The sequence below is a fragment of the Mus musculus genome, chromosome 14 (assembly GCF_000001635.26).
Source record: "Mus musculus strain C57BL/6J chromosome 14, GRCm38.p6 C57BL/6J".
NCBI classification, from domain to species: domain Eukaryota; kingdom Metazoa; phylum Chordata; class Mammalia; order Rodentia; family Muridae; genus Mus; species Mus musculus.
This window is the reverse complement of record NC_000080.6, coordinates 8,865,189-8,879,702: the sequence shown is the minus strand read 5'-3', so window position 1 is coordinate 8,879,702 and position 14,514 is coordinate 8,865,189.

Genomic DNA, 14,514 nt, shown 5'->3' with positions numbered 1-14,514 from the left:
CCACCCAGCCCTGGAGGGCTTTGCCTCAGCATCAGCAGAAGACATCTTGGTTCTGAGACTCCTCTGAAAGTAGTCCGCACAGGTAAGAGTGTGGACTACAGAAGCTAAGAGCTACTGTGACAGGCCAAAGCAACACAGCTTCTGGGAAAGGTCCCGTTTTTGGCCTTCATCCTCGGCCAGGAGGGAGGTCCGAACACCAGATATCTGTGCACCTTCCCTGTAAGAGGACAGCTTGCCTGCAGAGAGTGCTCTGACCACTGAAACTCAGAGGAGAGAGCTAGTCTCCCAGGTCTGCTCATAGAGGGTAACAGAATCACCAGAGGAACAATCTCTAAACAGAGAAAACTATAACAACTAACTCCAGAGATTACAATATGGAGAAAGGTAAACGTAAGAATCTAACAAAAGCCAAGACCACTCACCATCATCAGAACCCAGCACTCCTACTTCACCCAGTCCAGGGCACCCCAACACACTCGAAAAGCTAGACCCGTATTTAAAAGCATATCTCAAGATGATGGTAGAGGACATCAAGAAGGACTTTAATAACTCAATTAAAGAAATACAGAAGAACACTACTAAACAGGTAGAAGATATTAAAGAGGAAGCACAAAAATCCCTTAAAGAATTTCAGGAAAACACAACCAAACAGGTGATGGAATTGAATAAAACCATCCAAGACCTAAAAAGGGAAGTAGACACAATAAAGAAAACCCAAAGTGAGGCAACACTGGAGATAGAAACCCTAGGAAAGAAATCTGGAAACTTAGATGTGAGCATCAGCAACAGGATACAAGAGATGGAAGAGAGAATCTCAGGTGCAGAAGATTCCATAGAGAACATCGGCACAACAATCAAACAAAATAGAAAATGCAAAATGATCATAACTCAAAACATCCAGGAAATCCAAGACACAATGAGAAGACCAAACCTACGGATAATAGGAGTAGATGAGAATAAAGATTTTCAACACAAAGAACCTGCAAATATCTTCAACAAAATTATAGAAGAAAACTTCTCAAACCTAAAGAAAGAGATGCCCATGAACATACAAGAAGCCTACAAAACTCCAAATAGACTGGACCAGAAAGGAAATTCCTCCCAACACATAATAATCAGAACAGCAAATGCACTAAATAAAGATAGAATATTAAAAGCAGTAAGGGAAAAAGGTCAAGTAACATATAAAGGCAAGCCTAACAGAATTACACCAGATTTTTCACCAGAGACTATGAAAGGCAGAAGAGCCTGGACAGATGTTATACAGACACTAAGAGAACACAAATGCCAGCACAGGCTACTATACCCAGCCAAACTCTCAATTACCATAGATGGAGAAACCAAAGTATTCCACGACAAAACCAAATTCACACATTATATTTCAACAAATCCAGCCCTAAAAAGGATAATAATAGAAAAAAACCAATACAAGGACGGAAACCACTTCCTAGAAAAAGCAAGAAGGTAATCCCTCAACAAACCTAAAAAAAGACAGCCACAAGAACAGAGCGCCAACTTTAGGAACAAAAATAATAGGAAGCAACAATTACTTTTCCTTAATATCTCTTACTATCAATGGACGACGCAACTCCCCAATAAAAAGACATAGACTAACAAACTGGCTACACAAGCAAGACCCAACATTTTGCTGCTTACAGGAAACTCATCTCAGAGAAAAACATAGACACTACCTCAGAGTGAAAGGCTGGAAAACAATTATCCAAGCAAATGCTATGAAGAAACAAGCTGGGAGTAGCCATTCTAATATCTAATAAAATTGACTTCCAACCCAAAGTCATCAAAAAAAGACAAGGAGGAGCACTTCATACTCATCAAAAGTAAAATCCTCCAAGAGGAACTCTCAATTCTGAATATCTATGCTCAAAATACAAGGGCAGCCACATTCATTAAAGAAACTTTAGTAAAGCTCAAAACACACATTGCACCTCACACAATAATAGTGGGAGACTTCAACACACCACTTTCACCAATGGACAGATCATGGAAACAGAAACTAAACAGGGACACACTGAAACTAACAGAAGTGATGAAACAAATGGATCTGACAGATATCTACAGAACATTTTATCCTAAAACAAAAGGATATACCTTCTTCTCAGCACCCCATGGTACCTTCTCCAAAATTGTCCACATAATTGGTCACAAAACATGCCTCAACATATACAAAAATATGGAAATTGTCCCATGCATCCTATCAGATCACCATGGACTAAGGCTGATCTTCAATAACAAAATAAATAATAGAAAGCCAACATTCACATGGAACATGAACAACACTCTTCTCAATGATACCTTGGTCAAGGAAGGAATAAAGAAAGAAATTAAGGACTGTTTGGAGTTTAATGAAAATGAAGCCACAACATACCCAAACTTATAGGACACGATGAAAGCATTTCTAAGAGGAAAACTCATAGCTCTGAATGCCTCCAAAAAGAAACTAGAGACAGCACACATTAGCAGCTTGACAACACACCTAAAAGTTCTAGAACAAAAGGAAGCAAATTCACCCAAGAGGAGTAGACGGCAGGAAATAATCAAACTCAGAGGCGAAATCAACCAAGTGGAAACAAGAAGAACTATTCAAAGAATCAACCAAACGAGGAGTTGGTTCTTTGAGAAAATCAACAAGATAGTTAACCCCATAGCCAGACTCACTGGAGGGCACAGGGAAAGCATCCTAATTAACAAAATTAGAAATGAAAAGGGAGACATAACAACAGATCCTGAAGAAATCCAAAACACCATCAGATCCTTCTACAAAAGGCTATACTCAACAAAACTGGAGAACCTAAATGAAATGGACAAGTTTCTAGACAGATACCAGGTACCAAAGTTAAATCAAGATCAGGTTAATGATCTAAACAGCCTTATATCCCCTAAAGAAATAGAAGCAGTCATTAATAGTCTCCCAACCAAAAACAGCCCAGGACCAGATGGATTTAGTGCAGAGTTCTATCAAACCTTCAAAGAAGATCTAAACCCAGTTCTTCACAAACTATTCCACAAAAAAGAAACAGAAGGTACTCTATCCAACTCATTCTATGAAGCCACAATTACTCTGATATCTAAACCACAAAAAGACCCAACAAAGAGAAATTCAGACCAATTTCCCTTATGAATATCGATGCAAAAATCCTCAATAAAGTTCTTGCTAACCAAATCCAAGAACATGTCAAAACAATTATCCATCCTGACCAAGTAGGTTTCATCCCAGGGATGCAGGGATGGTTCAATATATGGAAATCCACCAACGTAATCCAGTACATAAACAAACTCAAATACAAAAACCACATGATCGTCTCATTAAATGCGGAGAAAGCATTTGACAAAATCCAACACCCATTCATGATAAAAGTCTTGGAAAGATCAGGAATTCAAGGCCCATACCTAAACATGATAAAAGCAATCTACAGCAAACCAGTAGCCAACATCAATGTAAATGGTGAGAAGCTGGAAGCAATCTCACTAAAATCAGGGACTAGACAAGGCTGTCCATTCTCTCCATACCTATTCAACATTGTACTTGAAGTCCTAGCCAGAGCAATTCGACAACAAAAGGAGATCAAGGCGATACAAATTGGAAAGGAAGAAGTCAAAATATCACTTTTTGCAGATGATATGATAGTATATATAAGTGACCCTAAAAATTCCACCAGAGAACTCCTAAGCCTGATAAACAGCTTCAATGAAGTAGCTGGATATAAAATTAACTCAAACAAGTCAATGGCCTTTCTGTACACAAAGGATAAACAATCTGAGAAAGAAATTGGGGAAACAACACCCTTCTCAATAGTCACAAATAATATAAAATACCTTGGCATGACTCTAACTAAGGAAGTGAAGATCTGTATGATAAGAACTTCAAGTCTCTGAAGAAAGAAATTAAAGAAGATCTCAGAAGATGGAAAGACCTCCCATGCTCATGGATTGGCAGCATCAACATTGTAAAATGGCTATCTTGCCAAAAGCAATATACAGATTCAATGCAATCCCCATCAAAATTCCAACTCAATTCTTCAACGAATTAGAAAGGGCAATCGGCAGATTCATCTGGAATAACAAAAAACCTAGGATAGCAAAAACTCTTCTCAAGGATAAAAGAACCTCTGGTGGAATCACCATGCCTTACCTAAAGTTGTACTACAGAGCAATTCTGATAAACACTTCATGGTACTCGTATAGCGACAGACAAGTAGACCAATCAAAGAGAATTGAAGACCCAGAAATGAACCCACACACCTATGGTCACTTGATCTTCGACAAGAGAGCTAAAACCATCCAGTGGAAGAAAGACAGGATTTTCAACAAATGGTGCTGGCACAACTGGTTGTTATTATGTAGAAGAATGGGAATTGATCCATTCCTATCTCCTTGTACTAAGGTCAAATCTAAGTGGATCAAGGAACTTCACTTAAAACCAGAGACACTGAAACTTATAGAAGAGAAAGTGGGTAAAGACCTCGAAGATATGGGCACAGAGGAAAAATTCCTGAATAGAACAGCAGTGGCTTGTGCTGTAAGATCAAGAATTGACAAAAGGGACCTCATGAAACTGCAAAGCTTATGCAAGGCAAAAGACACTGTCAATAAGACAAAAAGACCACCAACAGATTAGGAAAGGATTTTTACCTATCCTAAATCATATAGGGGACTAATATCCAATATATATAAAGAACTCAAGAAGGTGGACTCCAGAAAATCAAATAACCCCATTAAAAAATGGGGCTTAGAACTGAACAAAGAATTCTCACCTGAGGAATACTGAATGGCAGAGAAGCACCTGAAAAAATGTTCAACATCCTTAATCATCAAGGAAATGCAAATCAAAACAACCCTGAAATTCCACCTCACACCAGTCAGAATGGCTAAGATCAAAAATTCAGGTGACAGCAGATGCTGGCGAGGATGTGGAGAAAAAGGAACACTCCTCCATTGTTGGTGGGATTGCAAGCTTGTACAACAACTCTCGAAATCAGTCTGGAGTTTCCTTAGAAAATTGGACATAGTACTACTGGAGGATCCAGCAATACCTCTTCTTGGCATATATCCAGAAGATGTCCCAACCGGTAAGAAGGACACATGCTCCACTATGTTCATAGCAGCCTTATTTATAATAGCCAGAGGCTGGAAAGAACCCAGATGCCCCTCAACAGAGGAATGGATACAGAAAATGTGGTACATCTACACAATGGAGTACTACTCAGCTATTAAAAAGAATGAATTTATGCAATTCCTAGGCAAATGGATGAACCTGGAGGGCATCATCCTGAGTGAGGTAACACAATCACAAAGGAACTCACACAATATGTACTCACTGATAAGTGGATATTAGCCCAAAACTTAGGATACCCAAGATATAAGATACAATTTGCTAAATGCATGAAAATAAAAAAGAATGAACACCAAAGTGTGGACACTGTGCCCCTTCTTAGAATTGGGAAGAAAACACCCATGGAAGGAGTTATAGAGACAAAGTTTGGAGCTGTGAAGAAAGGATGGACCTTCTAGAGACTGTGATATCCGGGGATCCATCCCATAATCAGCTTCCAAACACTGACACCATTGAATACACTAGCAAGATTTTGCTGAAAGGACCCAGATATAGCTCTCCCTTGTGTGACTATGTCGGGGCCTAGCAAGCACAGAAGTGGATGCTCACAGTCAGCTATTGGATGGATCACAGGGCCCCCAATGGAGGAGCTAGAGAAAGTACCTAAGGAGCTAAAGGGATCTGCAACCCTATAGGTGGAACAACATTATGAACTAACCAGTACCCCGGAGCTCTTGACTCTAGCTGCATATGTCTCAAAAGATGGCCTAGTCGGCCATCACTGGATAGAGAGGCCCATTGGACTTGCAAACTTTATATGCCCCAGTACAGGGGAAAGCCAGGGCCAAAAAGTGGGAGTTGGTGGGTAGGGGAGTGAGGGGGAGGATATGGAGCAAGTTTGGGATAGCATTGGAAATGTAAATGAGGAAAATACCTAATAAAATTATTAAAAAAGAAAGAAAGGAAATGCAAAATGCAAAAAGATCCTAACAAAACCTCCAGGAAATCCAGGATACAATGAGAAGACCAAACCTAAGTATAGTGGAAATAGATGAGAATGAAGATTTTCAACTTAAAGGGCCAGCAAATATCTTCAACAAAACTATAGGAAAAAAATTCCCAAACTTAAAGAAAGAGATGCCCATGAACACAGATGAAGCTTACAGAACTCCAAATAGACTGACCCAGAAAAGAAATTCTGCCCAAAACACTATAATCAGAACAACAAATGCACTAAATAAGGGTCAGAAGATCCTGGACAGATGTTATGCAAACCCTAAGAGAACACAGATGCCAGCCCAGGCTACTATACCCAGCAAAACTCTCAATTACCATAGATGGAGAAACCAAAGTATTCCATGACAAAACCAAATTCACACAATATCTTACTACAAATCCAGCCCTTCAAAGGATAATAAAGGAAAACACCAATACAAGGAATGTAACTACACCCTAGAAGGAGCAACAAAGTAATCCTTCAACAAACCTAAAGGAAGACAGCTGCAAGAACAGAATCCCAACTTTAACAACAAAAATAACAGGAAGCAACAATTACTTTTCTTAAGTATCTCTTAATATCAATGGACTCAATTCCACAATAAAAAGACATAGAATAATAGACTGGCTACATAAACAGGACCCAACATTTTGCTGCTTACAGGAAACCTAACTCAGGGAAAAAGACAAAAACTAGCTCAGAGTGAAAGGCTGGAAAACAATTTTCCAAACAAATGGTTCAAAGAAACAAACTGGTATAGCCATTCTAATATCGGATAAAATCAACTTCCAACCCAAAGTGATCAAAAAAGAGAAGGAGGTTCCGGGCATGGTGGCACATGCCTTTAATCCCAGCACTCAGGAGGCAGAGGCAGGTGGGTTTCTGAGTTCAAGGCCAGCCTACTCTACAGAGTGAGTTCCAGGACAGGACAGCGAGGGCTACACAGAGAAACCCTGACTTGAAAAACAAAACAAGAAACAAAAACAAAAACAAAAACAAAAAGACAAGGAGGAGCACTTCATACACGTCAAAGGTAAAATCTACCAAGAGGAACACTCAATTCCAAATATCTATGCTCCAAATGGAAGGGCATCCACATTCATTAAAGAAACTTAAGTAAAGCTCCTACAATAATAGTAGGAGACTTTAACACCCCACTCTCATCAATTGACAGATCCTGGAAGCATTAAGTAAACAGAGACACACTGAAATTAAAAGAAGTTATGACAGAAATGGATTTAACATATATCTACAGAACATTTTATCCTAAAACAAAAGTATATACCTTCTTCTTAGCACCTCATGGTACCTCCTCGAAATTTGACCATATAATTGGTCAAAAAATAGGACTCAACAGATACAAAAGTATTGAAATTATCCCATGCATCCTATCTGATCACCACAAACTAAGGCTGATCTTCAATAACAACATAAATAATAGAAAGCCAACATTCACATGGAAACTGAACAACACTCTATTCAATGATACCTTCATCAAGGAAGAAATAAATAAAGAAATTAAAGACTTTTTAGAATTTAATGTAAATGAAGCCACAGCATACCCAAACTTATGGGACACAATGAAGGCAGTCCTAAGAGGAAAATTCATAGCCCTGAGTGCATCCAAAAAGAAACTAGAGAGAGCAGCCTGACAGCACACCTAGAAGCTCTAGAACAAAAGGAAGCAAATTCACCAAAGAGGAGTAGACGGCAGGAAATAATCAAACTTAGGGCTGAAATCAATCAAGTGGAAACAAAAAGAACTATTCAAAGAATCAACCAAACCAGGAGATGGTTCTTTGAGAAAAGCAACAAGATAGATAAACCCTTACCCAATCTAACTAGAGAGCACAGGGACAGTGTCCTAATTAACAAAATCAGAAATGAAAAAGGAGACATAAAAACAGAATCTGAGGAAATCCAAAACATCATCAGATCCTACTACAAAAGTCTATACTCAACAAAACTGGAAAACCTGGATGAAATGGACAATTTCCTAGACAGATATCAGGTACCAATCAGGATCAGAGTAACAAACTAAACAGTCCCATTTCCCCTAAAAAATAGAAGCAGTCATTAATAGTCTCCCAACCAAAAAAAAGCCCAGGACCAGATGGGTTTAGTGCAAAGTTCTATCAGACCTTCATAGAAGACCTAATTCCAACTCCTCAAAATATTCCACAAAATAGAAACAGAAGGTACTCTATTCAATACATTCTAAGAAGCCACAATTACTCTGATACCTAAACCACACAAAGATCCTACAAAGAAAGATAACTTTAGACCAGTTTCCCTTATGAATATCAATGCAAAAATACTCAATAAAATCCTTGCAAACCAAAATCCAAGAACACATCAAAACAATCATCCATCCTGACCAAGTAGGCTTCATCCCAGGGATGCAGGGATGGTTTAATATATGGAAATCCATCAACATAATCAACTTTATAAACAAACTCAAAGACAAAATTTACAAGATCATCTCATTAGATGCGGAGAAAGCATTTGACAAAATCCCACACCCATTTATGATAAACATTTTGGAAAGATCAGGAATTCAAGGCCCATACCTAAACATAATAAAAGCTATATACAGCAAACCAGTAGCCAACATCAAACTAAATGGACAGAAGCTGGAAGCAATCCCACTAAAATGAGTGACTAGAAAAGGCTGCCCACTTTCTCCTTACCTATTTCATATAGTACTTGAAGTCTTAGCCAGAGCAATTTGACAACAAAAGGAGATCAAGGGTATACAAATAGGAAAAGAAAGAAGTCAAAATACCACTATTTGCAGATGATATGATAGTATATATAAGGGACCCTAAAAATTCCACCAGAGAACTTCTAAACCTGATAAACAGCTTCAGTGAAGTAGCTGGATATAAAATTAACTCAGACAAGTCAATGTCCTTTCTCTATACAAAGGATAAACAGGCTGAGGAAGAAATTAGGGAAACAACACCCTTCTCAATAGTCACAAATAATATAAAATACCTTGGTGTGACTCTAACTAAGGAAGTGAAAGATCTGTATGATAAGAACTTCAAGTCTCTGAAGAAAGAAATTGAAGATCTCAGAAGATGGAAAGGCCTCCCATGCTCATGGATTGGCAAGATCAACATTGTAAAAATGGCTATCTTCCCAAAAGCAATCTACAAATTCAATGCAATCCCCATCAAAATTCCAACTCAATTATTCACTGAGTTAGAAAGGGCAATTTGCAAATTCATCTGGAATAAAAAAGAACCTAGCAGAGCAAAAACTATTCTCAACAATAAAAGAACCTCTGGGGAAATCACCATTCCTGACCTCAAGCTTTAGTACAGAGCAATTGTGAGAAAACTGCATGGTACTGGTACAGTGACAGACAGGTTGATCAATGAAATAGAATTGAAGACCCAGATATGAACCCACATGCCTAAGGTCACTTGATCTTTGACAAAGGAGCTAAAACCATCCGGTGGAAAAAAAGACAGCATTTTCAATAAATCGTGCTGGAACAACTGGTGGTTATCATGTAGAAGAATGCAAATTGATCCATTCTTATCTCCTTGTACAAATCTCAAGTCTAAGTGGATCAAAGAACTCCACATAAAACCAGAGACACTGAAATTTATAGATGAGAAAGTGGCAGAAAGCCTCAAATTTATGGGCACAGGGGAAAAATTCCTGAACAGAAGAGTAATGGCCTGTGCTGTAAGATCAAGAATCAACAAATGGAACTTCATAAAATTGCAAAGCTTCTGTAAGGCAAAAGACACTGTCAATAAGACAAAAAGGCCACCAACTGATTGGGAAAGTATTTTTACCAATCCTAAATCAGATAGGGGACTAATATCCAATATATATAAAGAACTCAAGAAGGTGGACTCCAGAAAAATCAAATAACCCCATTAAAACTGGGGTACAGAGCTAAACAATGAATTCTCAACTCTGGAATTCGGAATGGCTGAGTAGCACCTGAAAAAATGTTCCACATCCTTAATCATCAGGGAAATGCAAATCAAAACAACCCTGAGATTCCACCTCACAACAGTCAGAATGGCTAAGATCAAAAATTCAGGTGACAGAAGATGCTGTCAAGGATGTGGAAAAAGAGAAACACTCCTCCATTGCTGGTGGGATTGCAAGCTTGTACAACCATTCTGGAAATCAGTCTGGCAGTTTCTCAGAAAAATTGGACATAGTACTACTGGAAGATCCAGCAATACCTCTCCTGGGCATAGACCCAGAAGATGTTCCAACTGGTAATTAGGGAACATGCTCCACTATGTTCATAGCAGCCTTATTTATAATAGCCGGAAGCTGGAAAGAACCCAGATGCCCTTCAACAGAAGAATGGATCCAGAAAATTTGGCACATTTACACAATGCAGTACTACTCAGCTATTAAAAATAATGAATTTATGAAATTCTTAGGCAAATGGATGGATCTGGAGGATATCATCCTGAGTGAGGTAACCCAATCACAAAAGAACTCACTTGATATGTACTCACTGATAAGTGGATATTAACCCAGAAATTTAGAATACCCAAGATACAATTTGCAAAACACATGAAACTCAAGAAGAAGGAAGACCAACGCATGAATACTTCGTTCCTTCTTAGAATGGGGAACAAAATACCCAGGGAAGGAGTTACAGAGACAAAGTTTGGAGCTAAGATGAAAGGATGGACCATCCAGAAAGGATGGACTGCCCTACCAGGGGATCCACATAATCAGCCACCAAACCCAGACACTATTCCATATGCCAGCAAGATTTTGCTGAAAGGACCCTGATATGGCTATCTCTTGTGAGGCTATGCCAGTGCCCGGCAAATACAGAAGTGGATGCTCACAGTCATCTATTGGATGGAACACAGGGCCCCCAATGGAGGAGCTAGAGAAAGTACCCAAGGAGCTGGAGGGTTCTGCAACCCTATAGGTGGAACAACAATATGAAGTAACCAGTACCCACAGAGCTTGTGTCTCTAGCTGCATATGTAGCAGAAAATGGCCCAATTGGTCATCACTGGAAAGAGAGGCCTCTTGGTCTTGCAAACTTTATATGCCCCAGTACAGTGGAATGCCAGGGCCAAGTGGGAGTGGGTGGGTAGTGGAGCAAGGCGGAGGGAGAGTATTGGGGCCTTTAGGGATAGCACTTGAAATGTAAATGAAGAAAATATCTAATAAAAATGCCAAAAAAAAAACAAATTACAATCTTAAGTATATGCATAACTTGCAATAGCCAAACTCAGAGGCAGGAAATGAATTAGTAATTTCCAGGATGTCACAGTTACAAGGTCGATTGGCAGTGATGGTTTCATAGCATTGTGAATATACTGTACACCATTGAACTGTACACTCGGAAGTAGTTAAACCATTAATTTAACGTTAAGTATAGATTTGTACCACAGTGTTTAAAATATAGAAAGAAATGCTGTTAGTGCCACAAAACAGGTGGAAGCCACCAAGAAAAGTCCTGTGTGCAAGCTTGGTACTCTTTCCTAAAGGCAAGAGCAGGACAGCACCCATGAGGAAATTGGGGTGCGGGTGACAACAGCCCCGACATATCAGTCAAACAATTCAGTTGAAAGTGTCTGGCATCTAATTTACCTCCAGTTTCCCAAGCATCCAGTGCTTCCCCACTTCAGTGTGAACTTTTCATTTCTGTGACTGCTCTGCCTGCGGAGTCTGGGAGATCTTTCCAGCTTCGCTCCAGAGAGGAGATACAGATGGCAATGTTGCTTGTTTCCTTGTCCTCATTCCCTGCCAATCCATATGGCTTCCTCTCCAAGACACCCATGTGTGTGAATTGCACTCCTTTCCAGCCTCTCCGTTCATTACTTTGCATGTTTGAGGCATATGGAGGCTGTGTGTCAGTGTGGGCTCCGTTTCCTGTGTCACTGCCAAAGCTAAAGGCAGCTCCAGAGCCTACGCAATTCACCTTCCACCTGTGGAGCTGACTGGGAAGCTGGATAGAAATCTGAACTAGTAAAATAAAAATGGCATGTGGACAGACTTTAGCCTGCTCAAACCAGAAAAATAACTCAGGACCTATTGGCAAAGACCACACCTTCATTTATATCAATCAGCATTAAAAACATTTTTAAAAACCACCACAAGGATGTTCAATGTAATGTTGGTTGAATCAGGGGAAGATAGATATGTGTCTGTCAATGAGAGACCCACTACGTGTACTGTGGAATACTGAAAGGGGTTGCTGTTAAGTGCCCTTGTGCAAATGGGACAACGGTCATGTCAGAATTGGCAGTGAGCCAATTGCCAAGAGAAGTCATCTCACCTCCTTTTTTGCTGCAGCACTTAATGGTTACTATACCCCCCAGCTCTGACAGCTAGTAAGGGAATGGAGTGATAGAACTAGGTGGGATAGTGGGTTTGTGTTTCTTGAGAAGTTCAGGATTCTCTACCACATGACCCAGCCATGTCAAAAAATATTTTCCCCAAGGAACTTAAAGCATAATTCCATACAAAGATCTAAGAAAAAACGTAGTTACACTGCCACTGTAGTTACAATACTACACACTGGAGAGTTTTGCTTGTATGTATGTTTTCAAGGCTGATTTTGGTATTGGATAACAAACTGATGTACTCTTCTTTGGAGAAGACTATTTCTCCTGCTCTTGGCATTCCTTAGTTGCTTGTAGTTCTTTGTCTGGCATTAAGGCCTCAAGAACTTTTCCCCTTCCACATTAACCTGTCTACTGGTGTAGTCTTTTGTTCAGGCAAAGACTTTGTTTCTTTCCAGTCTTGCTTAGGCAGTCATGTCTATGAGACTTCACAGGTGTAGGTCCTGACAGAGTTATAGGAGACACAATCTCAGAGCAAAGTCCCTTCTCCTTCGGTACAATCTTTCTACCCCTCCTTAAACACTGCCTTTTAGAAAACTGGCACAGATTGTATGGAAATCAGTGTTGAGGCTCCTCAAGAGACCACAATTAGAACTCCACATCTCCCAAAGAAGTCCAAGTGACCATATCACAGAGATACTTCTGTGTTTACTGCTGCTTTGCTCACACTCACAGGACTTCTAATATTTTCCTACTATCATTTCTCAACATCTAATGATCAAATATATGTCCCTTTGGATTAGATTGTGTTCAAATGCTTGATGTTAAAAACTGCCCTTTGATTCTTTGAAACTACATCTTACTCAATGAGAATGGCTGTCAACAAGACAGCAAGTGCTGATGGGTCCTGCAAAGATTTGGGGAAAGAAGCACTCCTATCAATGCTGGAGGGGGGTGTAAGCATGTGTGGCCACCATGAAAGTCAGTATGGATGTTCTTCAGTAAGCTAAAAATAGATCATATGACCCAAATGTACCATCCTGAGATACATGTTATGGGTTCTCTATCAACATGCCACAGGTATGTACTTACTGTGACACTGTATGAAACAGCAAGGAAATGGAACAAGCCTAAAACTCCCTCAACAATGAATGTATAAGGTAAAGTTGGTGTATATACAAGTGAAATATTAGATAGTCATAAAGTACAACCAAAAATTATTATGTTAAGCAAAATAAAATAGGCTCATAAAGAAAATACTACATGTACATCTTACATAAATAAACTAGATTGAAAATTATATGTCTGTATATATGCATATATGTTTATATATGTATTGATATATATGTGCATATTTGTGGGAGTGGAGAGGTCATGAAACTAAAAGGGGGATCATGAGCAGGGAGGTAAGTATTTTAAGGGAGGTGGGAATACAGTAACAAAAAATCAGAAGAGGGGAGCTGGGGAGATGGCTCGGTGGAAAAGTACTTGCCACCTAAGTATGAGACCCTGTGTTCAAATTCCCAGAACCCATGAAAAGCCGGATGTGGCAGTGCCTGCTGTAATCCCAGCACTCCTAAAACAAAATGGGAGACAGAGACATGACTTCAACATCATATTTCAAAGGATGTGACTTTGCATTGATGCAGGGTCATTTTTACAATTAATCTCCCATACCCATTCAGGAGCAGGCATGGCTGCACACTCAACACAGTATTTCATCTGACTAAATCAAATAGGTAGAATCCAAGGTTTGAGGAAAGTCAAAATGGCCTAGACGACAAGACAGTTAAAATGCCCAGAGCCTATCACCCAGCAGTTGCAGGGGTGGGACTCATGCTTCGCTCTGCCTAATTTCAAAGCATCTACTCCCAGTGGCTGTGCATTATCCTCTCCAGTGCTAAAATGTTCTGAGTCCAAGCTTAAACAGCCCTCCGTGTCAGCACCACTTCAGAAGAGGTGCCAGAATTCATTCCGCAAATGGAAAGACCAAATGATTGGGGGGAGGGCACCTTTCTCTAATCTATGAATCAAGCTTTACCCTGGTCGTTAGATTTTAGTCCAGAAATGAAATCTCTCAAACAGTCTGAATATCAATGTCAACAAGACAATCTTGGCTGAGTAGCTAAAATTGCATGTTAAACTCAGGAAGG